At 37.8% G+C, this 23326-nt stretch overlaps 1 protein-coding gene, 1 long non-coding RNA gene and 1 pseudogene across 45 annotated transcripts in view; 2 read left to right on the forward strand and 1 right to left on the reverse strand.

Moving 5' to 3' along the window:
• Drg1-ps2 (developmentally regulated GTP binding protein 1, pseudogene 2) overlaps window positions 1-949 on the forward strand; it is a 78333-nt pseudogene extending 77384 nt beyond the window's left edge.
• Window positions 1-23326, reverse strand: part of Ptprd (protein tyrosine phosphatase, receptor type, D) — a 2322278-nt gene that overhangs the window by 924213 nt on the left and 1374739 nt on the right. The window lies entirely within an intron of this gene.
• LOC120103065 (uncharacterized) lies at window positions 2471-20501 on the forward strand. Its single transcript, XR_005505174.2, has 5 exons — window positions 2471-2824; window positions 8645-8733; window positions 13549-13610; window positions 14234-14343; window positions 20176-20501. It is a non-coding gene; the product is annotated as an uncharacterized LOC120103065 (long non-coding RNA).

Here is a 23326-nt window from a genome sequence, read left to right on the forward strand (position 1 = left end):
TCCTTTTCTACTGTCCAGTCACGGACGCTAACCTTGTCTTTCACCCACCCTCACCTGCTTACTTGTACCATCTGTGGGGAAGTCAGCTCTCCTGAATATCCTAGCAGGAGTGAATTCTCAAGTGGCAGCCTGTGAATTCACTGCTTTGACCACCATGTCTGATCTCATCCGATATAAAGGTGGCAAGATATGGCTCTTGGATCAGCCAGGTGTTATTAAAGATGTCCAAAATGGAAAGGGCAGAGATCACCATGCCATTGTAGTAGGTTGAGCATGTAATTTAATCCTGATTATTCTGAATGTCCTAAAACCCTTGGCACATAAGATAATTAATTGAAAATCAGTCAGAAGGCTTTGGGATTCGCTTTAACAGCAAAACTCCCAATGTTGCCTTTATAAAGAAAGACTAGGGAGGCATTGATCTCACAGCCACTTGCCCTCAGGGTGAGCTAGATGCCTCCAACAGCAAAGAATATTTTGACTGAATACAAAATTCAAAATGCTGATATGAGTTTTCATGATGATACCATAGCTAAATGACCTCATTCATGTGGTAGAGTTTATAGTTTCTGTGTCTGTGAACTAAATAAGATTGATTAGACCTCCACTGAGGAATTGAATATTATCTATAAGGTGGTGCCTCATGGCAAGCACATTTCTGCCCATCACCACTGGAGCTTTAATGAACTGTTGTAGAAGATCAGGAACGATTTCAAACTGGTAAATTTACCCTAAACTCAAAAGCCAGTTACCAGACAGTACAGCTACAGTGGTGCTACCTTCCTTTCAGACCATGGTGGATGATTTCTGCATGAAGATTCACAAAATCTTATCAAAAATTTAAATTTGCTTTGGTCTGGGATCTCATCTGTGATAATTCTCAGACTGTGGGTAAAGGTCAGCTTGGACATTGGAAGACAAAGAGGTCCTTCAGATCGGGAAAAAGTGAATCTCTGTATTCCTTCTGATGGCTCACCCAAGCAGTGTTCTTTATGGCCAAGTAGCCTCGTCAACTCCTGTCCTTGGCAGGCACTGGGTTGGGATACAGAGACTTCCAACTGGAGCATCTCTTTGTAGCTGAGGCTTGCCTAAAATGTGTTTGTCACCTTCCGTCTCTCAAGGCCTGGGCTTAGCAGTGTATGCCTGCAACAACTCAGCAACATCACCTTTCTGACCTTGCTGTCACTTCCATCTCTCAAGGCCTGGGCTTAGCAGTGTATGGCTGCAACAACTCAGCAACATCACCTTTCTGACCTTGCTGTCACTTCTATAAAACTGTATTAAAAGCCCAGTGGGCTGGCCCATTGGGAGAAAGGAAACTATGTATATCCCATATAATACATTATGATAGTGCTTTTCTCTCCCCCAAATCTTGCGTTCTTCCTCCCCTTCCCTCCCATCTGGATCCATATCCTTTCCTTTTCTCTTTCGAAACAAATAGACATCAAAGGAAAAACGAAAAAAAAAATATGACAACTTTTTTTTAAATTGGAATGAGACAAAATGAACAGGAGAAAAAGTGACAAAGAAAAAGTGCAAGGAACACATATACAACTAGAGACACATGTCCGAATACACAGGAGGGAATAGGAATCCCAAACTGGAAGGTCATGGCTAGATTTGAGGTTGGGAAATTTCAGAATATTTATCCACTGTGGGTTAGGATATAGGGTTGTGGGTTCCTTTTGGAATCTGTTGTTCTGAACCTTGCTATGGAAAGGTTATTCTTTGAGTCATAATGGAAAGGAACTTCGGCTGGCACCATCCTTGCCAGAGGACAAGCTAAAACTCTTGCCACAATATAAAATTCCCTGACAATTCATTCTAGGTTTATTTGTCTGTGTTACATGTGTGGAGCACATAAGAATTTGTTTTTCTTGTACTCTCCTGTGTTTTGGCTAGAGATAACCTTTCTAGAACCTTCCAGAGAAGAAGGAAAATAGTTTACAATCCCTATTCTTTTTTTAGAATGTAACTAAAATACTAAATATATTAAATAACTTAAGAAATGAAGATAATATTTAAAACAGAACTAGTAAAATAATTCACTAATTAAGCAAAACTGATTTTTTAAATAGTAAAGTAAAATAATATTGAAATTCCTAAATGGGAACTATTCTGAAGTTCCCAAAGTAAGAGATTGAAAGTTTTCTAGTATTTATGTTTCAGAGTTCATATTTCTTTAAGGAACTTTGATGTAAATATTGACTGATAAAGCCAAGTGTGTATCTTCCTAAACCTTGTTAAAGCCTATTGCTGAGGCTTATCATAGGTACAAATGGGAAATGGGCGATTGTTCTCTGTTCAATGACTATGATGCATTTCAAATAACTTTGCCTTTAATTAGGTTTGTCCTCTTGCTAGCTTTGGCCAGTGAAGCTGTTATTTGTTTGTTTGGTTTTTGTTTTGAAACAGTGGACATTATTACCTAATAGAAATGTGACAGGATAAGTATTGAAGGTAAGTAGCTTCTGAACATTCAACTAAGAAATAAAAACATTTATATTTTGTAAAAGAATGTTCATGAAGGAAGGGAGCAGGAAGAATGTCAGTCAGCAGAAGCTGGAACAGAACACAATAGACCATTAAATCTGGGCATGGCATGGCTAATGTACTCCCGACTCATGGCACCCATGGTTACCTGCAAAACACCTGGAGAAGACCTGCCCCATCAACATCAGCATGGCAGAAGAGGACTCATGAGACTTTATCTGCTTCTCAGAATCCGTGGGTAATTAACGGTTGATAAAGAAGGAAGATCCTCAGTAGTACACCTACAAGCAAGAGGCCATGCTCCTAGAAAGAACCACTCACGCATCTTCTGGTACATAATTTCAATTAAATATTGGTTTACTAAGTAAACAACAGACACTAAAGTAGAGGGTGAACTAGTTCTGAAGAAGAAAGGGATTAGTTAGAGTGGGAAATGGACAGAAAAGAATAATGGGGATATATGTTGTAAAGAAACATGTTTAGAGATATCATGGTAAAATTGGTGATTGATAATACTGATTGTCAAAATTACAGCAATTTGTAATCATAAAATCACTTAAAAAATCCTCTGGCATGTCTGAGAGGGATTATCTAGTTAAAGTAGGAAGTCCTTCTGTAAATGACTGCAGTACTATCCTATAGGCTGGGATCCCAGACTAGATACAAGGTAAAACATAGCTGAACACCAACATTCATCTCCTTCTGCCTTCTCTCTGAGGGTGTAATATGACAAGCAGGTTCCAACCTCTCGTCATGTCTTCCTTGCTGTGACAAACTGTAGCCTCAGATTATCAGGCAAAATAAATCCTTTCTCTTAAGATTTTATTATCATGTATTTTATCACAGTATTGAGAAAAGTAACTAACAAAGTTGGTACAAGAATTTGAATGATGATATAAAAAATAACTGACCAGATTTTTGGCATTAGTTCATGAGCAGAATATAGAAGGGTTTAGAATGCTGGGCTAGAAAGGCCCTAGAATGCTTGTTTTTTGTTTGTTTGTTTGTTTGTTTTTGTTTGTTTGCTTGGTTTTTTTCCAAAAAGTCTTATTCTTCCGTGAACTTGCAAGACAAGGATGCCAAGATCAGTGGACACAATAGGGGCCAGGCTTACAACATTTCAAATGGGAGTCAGGAGTCTGTCAAACACTAGATCAGAGGCTTTTCTTGCTCGTTTTTTTTTTTTTTTAATAGAATATGTGGCATAGTCCCCATTTCCCATGAACTTGCAAGAGAATGAAATAAAAGGTGATATACTAACTATTTGGCAGAGAAATTACAGGATAGCAACACATCACGGCTGCACCTCCTGCTCTGTGCCTTTTCTCAGATCTACAGTGATAGAAAGTCAGCAGATAGCAGGGCAAGGTTCCTGGTGAGAAGAATGCTTTTGCTGTTTAGTTTTCCCTACCATAGGGGACTGAGCCATCAGGGGGAATCTAGAAAGAAGCCTTAAGTTGCCTTTGTCACATTTTTCCCACCGAAATAAGAATAGCAACTAATTCAAAACTCATTATTATGCATATAATATAATAAATTGCATTTATTATTGTGTCTAACAAATTGTCTTAAGTATATTAGAATTCTTGACCACTCAGTATGAATATTCTGCTTGGCCAGTTACTGAAGTCTTTATCAATTGACCACTTGTTAAGTTTCAACTTACTAGCATAGAATCTTGAAAGTACTGAAGAAATGGTTTCTATCTATTATCTATCTATCTATCTATCTATCTATCTATCTATCTATCTATCTACTTATCTACTTATCTATCTATCTATCTATCTATCTATCTATCTATCTATCTATCATCTATCTATAATACATGTATTAACATATAATAATAACCCTTACTAAAGGTAATTTTTTTCTTTATTAACTTGAGTATTTCTTATTTACATTTCGATTGTTATTCCCTTTTAGGGTTTCCGGGCCAACATCCCCCTAACCCCTCCCTCTCCCGTTCTATATGGGTGTTCCCCTCCCCATCCTACCCCCCATTACCACCCTCCTCCAACAATCACATTCACTGGGAGTTCAGTCTTGGCAGGACCAAGGGCTTCCCCTTCCACTGATGATCTTACTAGGCTATTCATTGCTACCTATAAGGTTAGAGTTCAGGGTTAGTCCATATATAGTCTTTGGGTAGTGACTTAGTCCCTGGAAGCTCTGGTTGGTTGGCATTGTTGTTCATATGGGGTCTCGAGCCCCTTCAAGCTCTTCCAGTCCTTTCTCTGATTCCTTCAACGGGGGTCCTATTCTCAGATCAGTGGTTTGCTGCTTGCATTAGCCTCTGTATTTGCTGTATTCTGGCTGTGTCTCTCAGGAGAAATCTACATCCAGTTCCTGTCGGCCAGCACTTCTTTGCTTCATCCATCTTGTCTAATTGGGTGGCTGTATATGTATGGGCCACATGTGGGGCAGGCTCTGAATGGGTGTTCCTGCTGCCTCTGTTTTAATCTTTGCCTCCCTATTGCCTGCCAAGGGTATTCTTGTTCCCCTTTTAAAGAAGGAGTGAAGTATTTGCATTTCTAAGGGTAATTTTAAAAAAATACTTAATTGTGTGCATTATTTTACCTAAACACTTCAACATGCTTTAACTTGAATAATTTTGACTTGTTGGAAATATCATTTTAAGATTATTAGAAACTCACATTCCAACCATAAAGGTACAGTGAATTTGAATGAGTGACTATAGTTACATAGCTTTATTTCTACTGGTAAATATGTTTCATTTTTACTTAATTTATGTTGTTGAAATCGTACTGTACTTACTTCTTAGGACGTCAGTCCTAAGATTTGATAGACATCTGATAGCTTAAAATGACAGAAATTTATCCTTTCACTGACCTAAAGGCCAAAAGTCCAAAGTCAGGATGTCAGCAAACCTCACCAGAGACTTGGGGAAAAAATAATCCCCTGTTCTTCCTGCTGTGAGAGGTGCCAGCTTTCCCAGAGCATGTCTTAAATCTCTCCTCCGTTTTCACATTGTATTCTTTTCTCTACATTTCTGGGGCTTAGTGGATCTCTGACATTGGAATGTGGTCCACTTGGCAAAATAGGGTACTCTTCTTATCACATGGTCTTCAAACTAAATTTATCTGTATCGGTGCTTTACTCCTCTTCCCCAAATTGATGGCATTCGTAGACTTCAGGGCTGAGAATGAGGGCGTCTTTTGGGAGGAGTCACACTTCTTCTACTATCATGTATACCTTTCTTAGGAATTCCTGAAGAATAAAGTACTTCTGCTTATGTACAGTAAATATATATGTTTTTCATATCTTTTATATATTTATAGAAAACCATTGATACTAATTAAATATATGGGTATGCTGATGGGTTATATTTGGCATTAGTTTTAGAAATAAGCCGATTTTTAGAGAAGAAATTCTTGTTTTTTCCTCTGGTGTTTTAGTTAATTGCTTAAGAAAGAGTTTTGATTTATTCACAATTATTTTTGTTATAGGATAACATAATTTTAATGTATAAGAATAGCTTTGCTGAACTATGCTTTTCCATTTTTGTTATAAATTATTTGTCAGCTTATATATAATACCTTTCAGCAGTGAAAGGGAAGAATTCCAAAGACAGCAAGGATGTGGAGGTAATTGGGCCAGCACTCAGGATTAGCATTTGGAAGCGTGACAAGCAATTCCAGACAAATACCAACACATGTTCCATGTTGGACAAATCATACTGGAAGAGACATACAGACATGGGGAATAATCCAACTTTTAAGAAAAATATCATAAATCCCTTCATTTTCTTATTCCTTTCACTCCTTTTTTCTGATTTGAATTTGTCCCAGTTGTAGCATCTTAACTGTCCTTAAGAATACAGTTTTCACTGGTTCCCTAATTGCTATCAGACTATTTCTTGCTTACTATTATTTTCTGTCTACTCAAAGATACTTATCATTCAAAAAGCAATGTTTTTTGGAAAATCGTGACAAAGATTTCCACCATGACAGTTCACAACCAGGATGCGGAAGAGGCTTTGGTAGGACCAAAAGGAAGACAGCAAAGTTTAATTAACGAATGCAGTGGCACTAAGTCAACACAAACAGCTCAAACCAAACACAGGCTAAGCTGTCTTGTGTGCAAATAGACACAGAAGAAAACAATGAACATCTGTAGTTTAAGCCACCAGAGCATTAATTTGCTTTTAGGTGCTCAAGAAGACTGGAAATATATTTGCTTTTATCACAGTGATGGCTTTATTCAAATTCAGTTCTCATTATTACTGACATATTTGGACTGAGCCCAAAGGCATAGTTTCTATTTGTCATTTCTTTTAAATGCCTCTTGATTGTTTGTTTGTCTATTTATTTTGAGAGCCATTGAGTTTTACTAGGATCGTCTGTGTGGCCACCTGTTTATGAGTATATATGTACTAGAACCCAGTGTGCTCTTCCGTGTAAAGGGATATGACTAGTTCTTCCTCAGAAACCATCAGAAGTCAGTAGACGAGAAGGGATGAAGAGGCACTATGGTGTTCTCAGTTCATGGTTGATTATTGATGAGCCCTGTCTTGTTTAGACTCACTGCAGGTAGCCATAGCTGCTGTTCAGTCATGATGTAGTTGGTAAGTCTGCCAGGCCCCAAAGTCGGTGCTGCACAGCCCTTCTCCCTTCAGACTCTTGGATTTCTTCCAATCTCCAATTCTTTGGTGATCCCTAAGCTATGTTGGTTGTGCTCTAAATGCCCTGTTTATGTTTTTACTTACTTTGAGACTGTGAGTAGCCTTGAGTCTTTGCTGTTATCACTTTTCATTTCAAAGAGAGGCTTCTCTACCTAAAATTGGGAGTAGCATTTGTCAGTGGGGATAAATACAGTTAGAAGGCAGCTAGGCAGCAGGCCAATGCAGCTAGCCAGCAGCAGCAAGTTTGCCCCTAGGATCTAAGGCTTTCTCAACCTCAGGCTTTCTGACTAGCTTTAAATTACCAGGTGCGAGCAGTTTGCTTTTTAATTTGAACAGTAAATAATCATTATGGTTTCTTCCTGTTTATATATCAACTTTAGATACATATGAATAATAATTTATTTATATAATCAAAGAAGTTGAACTATTTTAAGTAAATGGATGGTTGGTCCAATTCTAAAATGATTCTATGGTTGCTAAAACTCAGTGTAATTCTGATAAAAATTTAATATTCAGCAACAGTCTTTCTTTTTAAGTGGTCTTTCCACTATGATGGTACATTCATATTGTTTTCTGAGCTCAGGGGTTTGCAGGAAGAGAAAGCACCACAGTGGGATTTATTGGCACAAATAGTGCAAAGCATTAAATTGGCATCAAAGTATTTTACAGCTCTGTTTTAAGAGGAAAAGATGATAGTTGATCATAAGATGTGATCTAATTTTCTACTGCAGGCAAGCACAGAATTCTACAGGTTCGAGTTTATTCTACTCAGTGCTCATTAGTCTCTGTTAAAGATCTAGAATAACTTTATGAGTCCCTACTTTAAGATTCAGAGCATGTTTAAAAGTCAGACTCAGTGACATTTGAACTTGAGTGAGGTTCAAGTAGGGTGTGCTTGGTATATTTAGTCTCTGGAGTGTAGAAATTGAAGACATTGAGCCATAGCAAATTTTGCAGAGGTGAAAAAAAAATGACTTCTTTGAATACTTGCAGTTTCTAACTTTATTCTACCAGTATTTGCATTGTTAAATTTGAGGAAGGAACAGTAGAGATTAGGAATGTAATGTGCACTGCGTATTGAATGGTGCAGTGGTCTTAAGCAAAGAAATGACAGGGAAGATTAAATGTATCTCCCTTGTTCGTAGGTACCAAGACAACAAACAGTTCCAAGCAGCCTTAGGGATACTAAGAAAGATGATACATTTCAAGGCTGACTTCTTCCACAAGCAAACGAGATAGAACTCTGAGCAACCATGTACAAAAATCACAGTGTTTAACTTCACTCCTTTTTCTACCATCTACATTCAGGTGTTCACTATCTTCTGTCTCGTCTCGTCTCGTCTCGTCTTGTCTCGTCTCGTCTCGTCTCCTCTCCTCTCTTCTCCTATCCTTTCATTTCCTTTTCTGTTCTCCTATTCTCCTAGTTGATAATCCTCCTAGTTTTGCTGGAAATGCTCACATGCTATCATCTAATTCCTCCAAAACTAATAAAACCTCATTTTCCCACAGATACCCTTGACAGCAAAAGTAACTTGCCAAAATGTTTCAAACAATGGTTGGAAACACAACAATAGAAAAACCTGTCAAGTGCAATCCAGGTAGGTGTCTTTTCAGTCTATATAAAATAAGTATCAGTTTTCTGATTCATTATAAGAACCCCAAAGATGAAATAATGCTTTAAAATTTTATTTTTGTTTGTAAATGTGACAATCTTGTTATAGCTTTGAGACTCTGACCACTTCTCCATTTAACAGGGTGGTGGTGGTAGGCATTATCTTCTTTGTATAACTTAAAGTTCACTGCTTTGGTCTGGTGGTTTTTCCTTATTCCCATTTGCAAAGGCAAATTGTAACAACTTTGGTCTTATGAGAGTACTCCTGTTCTATAAGAAAAGACATCCTTTAAGGGCCTCTTTGCCTCTCCCTTATTTTCTAGGAATCTAAGACAACCAGTGAATACCTGATTACTATGCTGATTGTGGGTCATTGCAGTCAAAGTGAAAGGATAACTTTGGAATATCTATCAGAATCCTCTCTTTGTGGAAACAGAAAACTAAATTCTTCAAAGTTAATGACATTACCAGGCTTCTTGTTGCATTTGGAGACTAAAACAATGGAAAGCAGAATCCAGAAGAAAAGTTATCTTGACAGGGCCAGGAATGTACACACAGCATACAATTCTGTTTCCATTTTTCATGGGAGTACTCAGCACAATGGCTAAGTTCCTTGCATGAATCTGATTTGAAGATGAAAGAGTTGGACCTAATGCCTAAAGACCAAACCCCCGGTATGAAACGTGTCAGGTCCTTAATTTAAGAGCAATAGATTGCTTTAACATTAAAATTTATTCGCAATATAAACTTATCTATGTGGGGGTGAAAATGTCCTTTGTGTACTAAAAAGGACATTCAGGATGAGTGATCTCAACAAGAGTTATTTTGAAACAAAACTTTGACACACACTTCTATATTAGCAAAGGGAACACACAATATAATTTCAGGAGCATTTAGACCTATTCTTAAAATGGGAATTTTCAAAACTAGGAAACAAGCCCAGGTTAAAACAACTTGACTGTTTGCTTCAGAGGCAATGAGAAAATATTCTCAAAATAAGAAAAACTGTGACAAATATATATACAGAGAGAGAGAGAGAGAGAGAGAGAGAGAGAGAGAGAGAGCACATGCACATAAGCAAACACATATATGCACACACAGAGATGCATGCACATGCACAGAGGCACATAATAAATGTTTTACACACACTGCTACCTAGTACAGCCCCCCATTCCCATACTGAACTTCATAGCTATTTCACACTTCTAGATCAGTAAAACAGCTGTAAACATGAGAATGCCTGACTACCAAAAGTGACGGTAGCCAATATATATGGCTGAAGCATGTAATTTACATCTTAGTGAAATTAAACATACTATAATAGTCTAGCTTCCAGGCAGCAGTACTATTAAATTTGCAGTAGTAGATTATGACATCACGTGAAACCCCAGGATAGACATTAGGGTCTGCCTATTACGGGTTGTAATATGTATTGCTGCTCTGGTTAGCTTTTCATTTAATTCATTGCAAGCTTCTGTTTTTAAAAAAAGACAAATAACACCAATTGAGGATGCTACTCTGTGCAAGAGCTGTTAAGCCTCGGGATGCAGTGATGTCACATTGTAGAATCAGTGATGATAGCTTATATCTGAGAAGCATTAAGAAGTCAGAATTATATTGAACAGTGTAATAACATTAGCCTTTTTATAGCCAGTAAGTATAATTTGAGAAGGTATTCTAACTCACCTTTATTTTTTAAAATGTTTCTTAGCTAACTAAGATTGTATAATGCTGGAATAACAATAAAGCTTGCTTATGCTAGCAGAGAGCTTATATTTGAAAACAGTCATCACAGCCAAGTGTATTACTTTGAAAGCTTTACAATCTCCACTCTATGTGCACAAGAAGAAAGAAATGCCGGCTGCAGAGAGAACTCTGTTGCCATGCTTGCAGGGGACTTAAGCTTGTTCCCCCCTAATCCATGTAAAACTGCTGCACATGGTGTGCACACCTGTAATCTCAGCACCGAGGAGGCAGAGACCGGCAGATCCCTGGAGCTCACTGGGCATGCAGCCTAGTCTTATTGGTGAGTTCCAGGCCTAAGTGAAACCTTATCACACAAATACACTCACAAAGCCCAGAATGTTTCTGAGAAATGATACCAAGATGTCCTTATAAATGTGCACATCAGTGCACATGTGTACACAATCACACAGAAGAAAGATTATGGTAAGTGTCCATGAACGTAAAAGTATTATTTCTCATATTTTATGTGTAAAAGAATTTCTCTGAAGGAATTTAGGATTCATATTGAACATTTCCAAATGGCTCACTTAAAGGAATCATGGGCTTTGTTTTTTTGTTTTAATCATTCTCAATTTGGGAAGGCATGCTATAAATCCACTGTGGTTGATCTTAGGGAAAAAAAAAGATGTAGTTTGAAAGATTCTCTCTCACACAAATGATTCTGATGTTGTATAAAGTATTCATTCATACAACCTTTTATGTTGCCTGAAACACTAGCCCCATTAAGGTCTTTGTTTCTTTTTGAAGGACACCTGAGGACCAAATTGAGGGAAATGGTTAGAGAAAACTTCTTAAGCCAAAGGCTGCCAGTTCGGGCAGAACAACCTTGATTCTTGGCTCCTAAATTTGTTATTGTTTTATCATAAGGGACTAAGTGAGGACAAAACTTGCAGAGTCTGTTCACATAGACATAGCAGAAACATACATTTGCTGCCTGAAAACACATTCCACAGGGGTACATAGCCTCTGTGGAAGATGAGTTAGCAGGTCACAGTAGGATATTTTCTGGAGAGGCCTCCTTATTACAAATAGTCTCTCACCTCCCCCAATAGGCCCATCTCTGTGTTTGCCATGACACCTTAGAGAACTGGAAGTTCAAATGGAGAACACAGATCATATATTAAGAGTCATTCTACCTCAAGGCAGGGAATTTTTACAAGCTTTAAATAAAGGAAGAACACAGTGATAGCACACAAGTTCCCAACTGTATAGGAAAATACACTATTTGTTAGTGCGTGAGTGAGTTTAATGCTTCTGCTACTGGGGCTTCTCTTGCTTCCAATGGACAAACTTTTCAAAAAATATCTTGCAACATGAAATTCAGAACAAGGCAGAGCAGGAAGGTGAGGTTTGGAGACATATATTAAAAAGCACATCTGGGTCTTGAATTTAAAAAAAATAAACATATGACCACGATTTTATAAACAAGGGCAGTAGATGAGAGATGATGATGCATCTAGAGAAGACAGACATTTTAAAAAAGAGCAATGGAGTAGAGGAAGAAGATATCCTACCTCATATTGGTGAAGGGGCCATGCTAAATGAGTTGTGAAGCATGAGACATCTTCACATCTCACATGGTACCTGATGTTTGCTGTACATGTTGAGAATTTAAGTCAGACACAGAATGGGAGCCAGGCAATCCAGGGAGAAATATTACTTTGACAGGACATTGTAAGATATATTTTAGATAAATGCTACCTATGCAAATTAGGTAGGTAGATATATTCTCATCCTTGTCTTTCAGAAGTTAAACAAAGGGGGTGGGTAGGAGCCAGCAGGGTAATTAAGAACACTGGGAAGATAAAATTAGATTGTCAGTAAAGTCCTGGACTTGAAATGTGGAAGCAGCCTAGTTGAGGGAGGCATATACACCTGCCTCTAGAGGCACTGTTCACGGAAAAGAGTGAATCATGATTCAAAAAGAAAATGAAAAGGTTGGGTTTTTTTGTTGCTGTTTTTCTTTTTTAACAACCAATTCCCACTTCTAGGAAAACTTTTCTTTCATCTTCCACCCAAGAGAAAAAGGAAGTTTGTGCAATTTTATCCCAAATGCTAATTTTCAGAGTACTTTAGGGAAAACACTTGTAATTTTACTATTTCTTTTTTAAGCTAGTGTTTCTATTCTGCTCTTCCTTCCTATGAGTCCTACACTTGTTCATAATAATATTTTCTATTTGTAGTAATATATATATATATATATGTACTCTCTGTATGTATATATTACACAGAGAAAACAGATTCCTCTTTGCTTCTGTGAAGGTTGGGAATTTACCCACAGTCCTTCACTAGTTAGGCAAGCACGGTACATTGAATTTTGTTGTGATCCCAGCATTATGTGTTTGAATTTGAGTCAACTGATTGTGGTATGGTTTTTGGATCTGGTGAGCATCAGATCTTCACTTAATTGTACAGGAGGCTGGCATTATAGATTATGAAGGAAAGAAATGAGTGGCAGGCTGTTTTTCAAGTATCTATGGAAGCCATTCAATTCATCTAGTCTTATTTTCGGACACAAAGGAATTACCAGGCATGATGGGCAGTAGACATTAATCTGCCCTCATAGGGTCCAAAACAGTGGTGCTATTGTCCCCCACTGAAGCAGTAACAGTGCAAAAGCAGGCTGGGTGCAATGACTTAGCTGATTCTGTGGTGTGTTTCTGCAGCTCTCCCTTCCACTGCAGAATTTATTCATTAATAGCCATCAGTACTGAATCTTGTATTTGCAAAAGTAGGAGAGTTGATTAATAGGTATTTTATACATCTGGTATTTTCTCATAAAAGACTAGAAAACTTATTTCAATTATCATACCACCAACAAGGATGCAATCTGTTCATAAGGCCTGTTTACGAGTGGCTGCTTTGGGTAATGGCTGTTTTCTTAGCATGGGAAATGAAATATAATATTATTAAACAGAGATATGCAGAATGAGGTGTCAACTTATCCATCTTCCTGATGTTTATAGGCTTCACTTTTTAGAATGTTTATTTTATTTTATGGGACCTCACGTTAAAATATTTTCTGTTTAAAATGATGTAATTTCTTTTATTCCAGTTTTAATATCCTTGAGTGTTAACATCCTTAACCGTATTGGCAATCAACTGAGGAAACCTGTGGTAGGTGCCCCATTAATTCCAGCCTCATACGTGTGTCATAATGGGAGAGAAAATAAAAGTGAATATCTTTGCATGAGGGCTTTGCCAGAAGGACAATGTAGTTTAGCTTTTAGAGCCCACCTGTGGTAATGGGGAGAAGAGGGGAAGATGGGTAAATAGTGAAAAACACATTATACCCTGTGAAATCTTTCTGTCTCTGTCTCTCTATCTTTCTCTCTCTCTCTCTCTCTGTTGGGGGTGGGTGGGTTTTCACACAACTGCATGAGAGCACGTGTGCATGCAGTCAGTAGGGAGGGGTACCTGAATGAAATATGATGGAATCGGGACATGGAGGTATATGCCTTTCATACCAACATTGAAGGAAAAGGACAGAGGTGTTCTTTTTAAATTTGAAGCTAGTCCAATGTATTATTCCTGGCCAGTCAGTGCTACATAGTGAGACCCTATCTCAAAAGGAAAGAAAAGAAACCAAAGGGAAAAAAAAGCAACAGGAGACAAAAAAATATCTAATCATACTAGGAAGTAAGGTGACTTGGTTTTACACTTCAGTAAAATCACCAGTAAATCCCCACAGTACCTGCTCTGTCAATGATGTAATTGTCTTTTTTTTTCCTCTGGTGCAGTTTGAATCCCGAACCTCCCCTAAGGATCTTGCTCTCAATGTTTCATTTGCAACTGGTAGCCATATTTTGGGTGGTCCTGGAAACCAGCAAATGATGCCGAACTAAGGAGAGTGAGTATTTGAGGTTACCATACACGGTTGCTGTTTTCTATTGTCTGTGCATCCTCTCTGTTGGGTATAAACACCTTTTTTCTGCTGCTTTACTAGTCTGACCACACCCTGCCCACCATGATGTTCTTCTTTTGGCATTTTTAGTCAAAAGAAGCTTTTTAGGCTTTTAAGTTGACTCATCAGTTATTTGGCTAAGTGACAGGAAATAAATGAATACGTTTACTAATTTCCATTTGTTTTAGGGGTACAAATGATAAAGAATATTTTAAAAGCTAATTATTGGTACTCATTTAATTATAATTACTCCCATTTATTTTCCCATGATCTTTGGCATTAACAAATAGGCCTATGTGTAGACAGAATTAAAAAAAGCCAAGAAAAAGCAAGTTATATGCACTGCTGGGCAGTATGGACTTATAGGGCTTTACAAGGCTATCTCAAGGAGGTAGGAAATCTTCTCTCTTGCAAAGAATGGCTATTAAAAATCCAAAGACAGATGGCGTTGCATGGTCAGATGGCATCACATGGTGTCCTTCCCAAAGTATGACTTTGAGTGTACTTCAGCAATAAGTCGCCCATGAAAATAAGAAAAAGAGGACCCTGTTTCTGTTGTAACTGCTTAACAAGTAGGCTCTTGGTGTGTAGCCCAGGCTGCCCTTAAACCCTGAATCTATGCCTCACCCTCCCAAGTGATTAGAATGTAGATGCCATGGCTTATCTGACTCGAAAATACTCCTTTCAAGGTATACTTTAGATCACTATTGTCTAGAGGAAATAAAGTCTTGTATACAAATCTCTGTCTTCTAGTAAATACATTATAAAATAGAATGATGGATCAAGATTTAAGAGATGTATTTATCGAGTGCCTGCAGAAAGAAACAGGAAAGAGCATATGTCAGCAGCTTGACAGCACACCTAAAAGCTCTAGAACAAAAAGAAGCAAATACACCCAGGAGGAGTAGAAGGCAGGAAATAATCAAACTCAGAGCTGAAATCAACCAAGTAGAAACAAAAAGGACCATAGAAAGAATCAACAGAACCAAAAGTTGGTTCTTTGAGAAAATCAACAAGATAGATAAACCCTTAGCCAGACTAACGAGAGGACACAGAGAGTGCGTCCAAATTAACAAAATTAGAAATGAAAAGGGAGACATAACTACAGATTCAGAGGAAATTCAAAAAATCATCAGATCTTACTATAAAAACCTATATTCAACAAAATTTGAAAATCTTCAGGAAATGGACAATTTCCTAGACAGATACCAGGTATCGAAGTTAAATCAGGAACAGATAAACCAGTTAAACAACCCCATAACTGCTAAGGAAATAGAAGCAGTCATTAAAGGTCTTCCAACCAAAAAGAGCCCAGGTCCAGACGGGTTTAGTGCAGAATTCTATCAAACCTTCATAGAAGACCTCATACCAATATTATCCAAACTATTCCACAAAATTGAAACAGATGGAGCACTACCGAATTCCTTCTACGAAGCCACAATTACTCTTATACCTAAACCACACAAAGACACAACAAAGAAAGAGAACTTCAGACCAATTTCCCTTATGAATATCGACGCAAAAATACTCAATAAAATTCTGGCAAACCGAATTCAAGAGCACATCAAAACAATCATCCACCATGATCAAGTAGGCTTCATCCCAGGCATGCAGGGATGGTTTAATATACGGAAAACCATCAACGTGATCCATCAAATAAACAAACTGAAAGAACAAAACCACATGATCATTTCATTAGATGCTGAGAAAGCATTTGACAAAATTCAACACCCCTTCATGATAAAAGTCCTGGAAAGAATAGGAATTCAAGGCCCATACCTAAACATAGTAAAAGCCATATACAGCAAACCAGTTGCTAACATTAAACTAAATGGAGAGAAACTTGAAGCAATCCCACTAAAATCAGGGACTAGACAAGGCTGCCCACTCTCTCCCTACTTATTCAATATAGTTCTTGAAGTTCTAGCCAGAGCAATCAGACAACAAAAGGAGATCAAAGGGATACAGATCGGAAAAGAAGAGGTCAAAATATCACTATTTGCAGATGACATGATAGTATATTTAAGTGATCCCAAAAGTTCCACCAGAGAACTACTAAAGCTGATAAACAACTTCAGCAAAGTGGCTGGGTATAAAATTAACTCAAATAAATCAGTTGCCTTCCTCTATACAAAAGAGAAACAAGCCGAGAAAGAAATTAGGGAAACGACACCCTTCATAATAGACCCAAATAATATAAAGTACCTCGGTGTGACTTTAACCAAGCAAGTAAAAGATCTGTACAATAAGAACTTCAAGACACTGAGAAAAGAAATTGAAGAAGACCTCAGAAGATGGAAAGATCTCCCATGCTCATGGATTGGCAGGATTAATATAGTAAAAATGGCCATTTTACCAAAAGCAATCTACAGATTCAATGCAATCCCCATCAAAATACCAATCCAATTCTTCAAAGAGTTAGACAGAACAATTTGCAAATTCATCTGGAATAACAAAAAACCCAGGATAGCTAAAGCTATCCTCAATAATAAAAGGACTTCAGGGGGAATCACTATCCCTGAACTCAAGCAGTATTACAGAGCAATAGTGATAAAAACTGCATGGTATTGGTACAGAGACAGACAGATAGACCAATGGAATAGAATTGAAGACCCAGAAATGAACCCACACACCTATGGTCACTTGATTTTTGACAAAGGAGCCAAAACCATCCAATGGAAAAAAGATAGCATTTTCAGCAAATGGTGCTGGTTCAACTGGAGGGCAACATGTAGAAGAATGCAGATCGATCCATGCTTATCACCCTGTACAAAGCTTAAGTCCAAGTGGATCAAGGACCTCCACATCAAACCAGACACACTCAAACTAATAGAAGAAAAACTAGGGAAGCATCTGGAACACATGGGCACTGGAAAAAATTTCCTGAACAAAACACAAATGGCTTATGCTCTAAGATCAAGAATCGACAAATGGGATCTCATAAAACTGCAAAGCTTCTGTAAGGCAAAGGACACGGTGGTTAGGACAAAACGGCAACCAACAGATTGGGAAAAGATCTTTACCAATCCTACAACAGATAGAGGCCTTATATCCAAAATATACAAAGAACTCAAGAAGTTAGACCGCAGGGAAACAAATAACCCTATTAAAAATGGGGTTCAGAGCTAAACAAAGAATTCACAGCTGAGGAATGCCGAATGGCTGAGAAACACCTAAAGAAATGTTCAACATCTTTAGTCATAAGGGAAATGCAAATCAAAACAACCCTGAGATTTCACCTCACACCAGTGAGAATGGCTAAGATCAAAAACTCAGGTGACAGCAGATGCTGGCGAGGATGTGGAGAAAGAGGAACACTCCTCCATTGTTGGTGGGATTGCAGACTGGTAAAACCATTCTGGAAATCAGTCTGGAGGTTCCTCAGAAAATTGGACATTGAACTGCCTGAGGATCCAGCTATACCTCTCTTGGGCATATACCCAAAAGATGCCTCAACATATAAAAGAGACACGTGCTCCACTATATTCATCGCAGCCTTATTTATAATAGCCAGAAAATGGAAAGAACCGAGATGCCCTTCAACAGAGGAATGGATACAGAAAATGTGGTACATCTACACAATGGAATATTACTCAGCTATCAAAAACAACGAGTCTATGAAATTCGTAGGCAAATGGTTGGAACTGGAAAATATCATCCTGAGTGAGCTAACCCAATCACAGAAAGACATACATGGTATGCACTCATTGATAAGTGGCTATTAGCCCAAATGCTTGAATTACCCTAGATCCCTAGAACAAACGAAACTCAAGACGGATGATCAAAATGTGAATGCTTCACTCCTTCTTTAAATGAGGAAAAAGAATACCCTTGGCTGGGAAGGGAGAGGCAAAGATTAAAACAGAGACTGAAGGAACACCCATTCAGAGCCTGCCCCACAGGTGGCCCATACATATACAGTCACCCAATTGGACAAGATGGATGAAGCAAAGAAGTGCAGACCGACAGGAGCCGGATGTAGATCGCTCCTGAGAGACACAGCCAGAATACAGCAAATACAGAGGCGAATGCCAGCAGCAAACCACTGAACTGAGAATAGGTCCCCCGTTGAAGGAATCAGAGAAAGAACTGGAAGAGCTTGAAGGGGCTCGAGACCCCAAAAGTACAACAATGTCAAGCAACCAGAGCTTCCAAGGACTAAGCCACTACCTAAAGACTATATATGGACTGACCCTGGACTCTGACCCCATAGGTAGCAATGAATATCCTAGTAAGAGCACTAGTGGAAGGGGAAGCCCTGGGTCCTGCTAAAACTGAACCCCCAGTGAACTAGACTATGGGGGGAGGGCGGCAATGGGGGGAGGGTTGGGAGGGGAACACCCATAAGGAAGGGGAGGGGGGAGGGGGATTTTGCCCGGAAACCGGGAAAGGGAATAACACTTGAAATGTATATAAGAAATACTCAAGTTAATAAAAAAAAATGTTTAAAAAAAAAAGAGATGTATTTATCAAGCCCTGCATGCCAAACATCATTTTTAAATATCTAATCAATAAAATTCTAGTGTAATATTTTACATATTTATTTCTCACAGAGTTCTCAATACTGATTTTTTTTCCCTCACATAACAGAACAGTTTGGCCTTGTCACATTTTAAGTGCTACTTGACTGTACGTAGTTAGTAGCAATCCTGTTGAACAACAGGGCCATCAATGGTGGAAAATGTGCCATTTCCAAGAGAAATGGGCTGTGAAATGGGCATCAGTATAATTCAGTGAAAAATTGCCATGCTATGGATATCAGTGACTGCATGGTATCATCACTCAAGCAATGGCTTCTCTGGCTATGACACAGAGAGAAAATATCAGAGGTACTCAGTATAACATCAATTAATGATTGAATTATTTTCATAGAGAACAGACAACATCTATTTTCTGTACTGACTAAGATAAATATTCTTTTATTTACTGAAATGAAATCAGTCCATTGACTAATTCTTTAGCATTATAATGACTTCTCAAAGAAACTTAGTATTTGAAGTTCTGAACAACCTTGGACGACCAGAAACATCATACACTTTTTCTATTCTTTAGATGCTACAAACTCTTCCACATACTCTAGCAGAAACCTTCTCAGAAGTGTGTTTGTTTGTCTGTTTCTTTTAATAGTAATTGCTGAAGTCTTCCCAAGATCATCTATGTGTGTGAGGCTCAAAGATTTTAAACCATATTCAATGAAAGAAGATTTCAGCAATATATCTATATCTCTATCTCCATCTCTATCTCTATCTCTATCTCTATCTCTATCTATCTCTATCTCTATCTCTATCTCTATCTCTATCTCTATCTCTATCTCTATATCATCTATATCTATGGCAATCAAAATAGCAATATTAAAGGGCAGAGGGAACTTTGAAAGCACATTAGTGCTACATTCTAGGTGAGGCACATCCATCCTAAGCTGTTGGCTTTCCTACAACCATGCAGAACATTAGAATGGTGGGTTGAAGTACAGAAAGAGAACTAGGAAACCTTCCACTCAAAAATGCTTTAACTCTTTCAAAACTGGAAAGAGGCAAAGATTCTTGACTATTGTATGTGTACACATAGGACAAATGTTATTAACTATAGTATATACACCATGATATTGGTGGGTTCCTTGGGACAAAGCCTCAAGGATGATTCAAGTGCCTTCTAAGACAAGAGAGATACCAAGAGGTGTTCAGGAGGGTGAAGGCCACATAGTTTAATTTATGCCACATCAAAATTTCATTGGCCGCTATGTATAGGAAGGAATATAGTAACATATATATCTTCTAGGGATCAATTTGAGAGGACAGAGTCTTGGACTATGTATATGGCAGAAAAAAAGAAGAGAAAGATGAAGAGTCCTTGCCTGTAATTTACAGATGTGGCAAAAGCATTAAAGGTTTGAAGAGAAGATTCCATGAAGTGCAGATTCAAGAGGATAGCACAGGTAGGAGAGCTACAAAGGCATGTTGGTATTGGCCAGAACAAGAAGATACTGAGTGTTCTGAACATATAAGAATGGCTGGTTATATACTTCAATTCAGAATAATGCTCTGATTTTATACTAGAACAACTTTTAAAATTTTCTCTTCAACAGTATTTCCCTTTTCTATAGAAGAACCAACTCCCCCAGCTCCTCAAAGCAGTGTAATTTGAAAGAATGGTAATATGTCTCTTATTCTCCTTCAGTTCAGAAGATTTTTATTTTATTTCTAAACTAAGTATTTCCTTTTCTCTGGTACATCTGAACAGAAGAGAACCGGGCCTCATGTAAAGGTGGCTGTTTTAACATGCCAGGAGAAGAATCCACCAAACCTATTAGATATATCTATTTAATGAAGAGGAACCACTAATTAAAGTATTAAAACATGCTTAGCAAATGGTAATTGAAAACTGTTGCTATACAAGTTTGAGGATTTCTAGAATCATTCTGCAATGTTGAAAGTATGCTAGGAATCCAGAGTTTCTTCTCTGAAAATGAGTTACTGATAGTGACACCAAATAGAATCAAAAGTTTATAAAAAGAGCAAATTTCATTTGATTGTTTATTTCTGTTTAGAATTTTTAAGTATTAAGTGTGAAGATTTAAAATCTGTTAAAAACAAAATAAGGAAAAGAAAGCCCCATGGACTCTTTAGCTGCTGAATGGTTTCATTGTGATAGAGACAGTAGGACGTGAGTTGTACTTTATGGTAGAAGCAGATGGATACAACCAAGCTTTGAATGCAGATTTTCTAACCTCTAAATTCTTTACATAGTAAATCCATCTCCCTAAACTCTCAAAAGTTGGTGACATAGTCTAAAAGTCTGCACCAGATTGGAAAAAATAAAATAATATCAGTGTATATTTGAGGTAGCCATTTTGCCAGTGGAAATTTACTCTAATGTGAGGCTGATGTGTGGGTATACCTTAATATTGAATGTCTGAGCAGATGCTCAAAGGAAATAAACTTACATAGAAAAAAATTAAACTCAGAGTCTAACCCATCTCTTCTATCATAGATAATATTTCCCAGTATCAAAGCAACTCTGTGCATTTACAGCAGAATTACTTAGATATTTACAAAGATCTTTCTAACAGAAATATCCTGGACACGTTCATGTAAAGGGTGTAAACTAAGTATTTAAGTACAATCTTGGGTATGTCAAAAGGAAGGTTTGTGATGTTATTAGATTTTTAAAATTAGGAAGAAAGCAGAAAATATGAGTCTGGTTGACAGGTTGTTAGGAAGCTTTCTATATTTTCTGATCATTCTGTAATTGAAAATCATGTATGATTCCAGATTGGTAGTGAGCTCTATTTTTTGAAAAAAAAATCTGTATCTTATGCTCTATATGAGCCTCTAATTCTCTCTATAAAAGCCTTTTTGGTCTTACTGTACATAGTGCTCTTTTTGCCACTCCCTATACTGAATCCTCTCTTTAACTTTGAAGCATATGACAGGCCTTCTATCACATCCCCTTCTAAGACCCCTGTTCCTCCATATTCTGCATTTTCTAGGGTGCTCATGAGGACACCCTGAAGTATTTAATATTTTCAAGCAAAACATAGACATATTTTAGAAGGTAACAAAGCTTGAGATAATCCATTATATCAATATTAGATAGGACTGCACAGATTTCAAGAATGTCCATAGAGATTATGAGGCTGAGTTCTCTGTGATGACCACAAGATGGCATTTCTTTTGACAGGCTAGGTCTGTATAGCAATTTCTAAAATACTAGGAAATGGGTTTGGATCCACTGCAGTAGGATACAGAAAAAACGAAAATGTTATAATTTTATAGCTGAGGCTAAAGACATAAATTAATTGGTAGGATGCCTATATAATGAATATAAAACCTAAGGTTTGATCCATAGCACATCATTCGTAAACCAAACTTGATGACACCTACATGTATACTTAGCATCTGGAAAATGGAGGCATAGTCCCCAGATTCCAATGTCATCCTCTAGTATATTGGAAGTTCTAGGACAGCTGGAATGTATTGGAGAACAACATAGAGGAGTGGGTTTTCTCTTTCCCTGTGTACTCAAGTGACTGAGTTTAGGTGGTCAGCTTGTATGACAAGTGCTTTTACATTAAGATCTTTAGCTGGATCACTCTACTATTGAGAGAGTTTATCATTGGCCTGAAACTTGTCAAGTAGGCTAGGTTAGCTAACCAGATAACCTTGGCATTTAGCCGTCGATGCTTCTTCAGTTCTGTTATTAAAAATGTGCACAACCATCTCTGCCAAATATATGTCAGGCATGTCAGGCATATCTTTTGTAACTTGCAAAATACACACAAACACACACACACACACACACACACAATTTTTGAAAACCTTTGTATCACGAAGACCTATTTCATGATTTTTACACTCAAATTTGGTGAGTATTTACCTCCGATCCACATCTATTTTTTTTATTTTACCAATTCCAAATAGTGTGAGAAGTTTAGTTCTTAGCAGTGCTCAGCAGAATATTTTACTTGCACAATTATGTTTGGACATGTATCTTCTCAAGAGTGGCCTGGAGTCCATGCAACATGATAGATAGACTATGAGTTTCACTGACAGAGGATGTATGAGATTGAGCATGCATTTAGACCCAACTAAAGAAGATGAAATTATGTCGCAGGTCACATTTAACAGGTATGGCTCCTAGATTTCCCCCAATCTTAACTTATCTCCAATGTTCACCAGTTCACAAGCTTCCATTGGCCAGTGCAGAGTCTTTGGACGCTCAATTATTCCTCTGGCCTGGAATGATCTAGAGACCATGTGTTTCAGAAACACGAAAGACAAAATAAGATATGATGGCCCCGATTGTATTATTTTTCTTCTTCCAGGATTGCTATCATCTGAAGGTCAATCATAGGTAATAAATGACTGACCTGTGTCCCCTTTAAGGTGTGAATTATTGTAGATACTCACTGATTGCCTCTCTCCCTTCA

This window comes from Rattus norvegicus, chromosome 5 (assembly GCF_036323735.1).
Source record: "Rattus norvegicus strain BN/NHsdMcwi chromosome 5, GRCr8, whole genome shotgun sequence".
NCBI classification, from domain to species: Eukaryota; Metazoa; Chordata; class Mammalia; order Rodentia; family Muridae; genus Rattus; species Rattus norvegicus.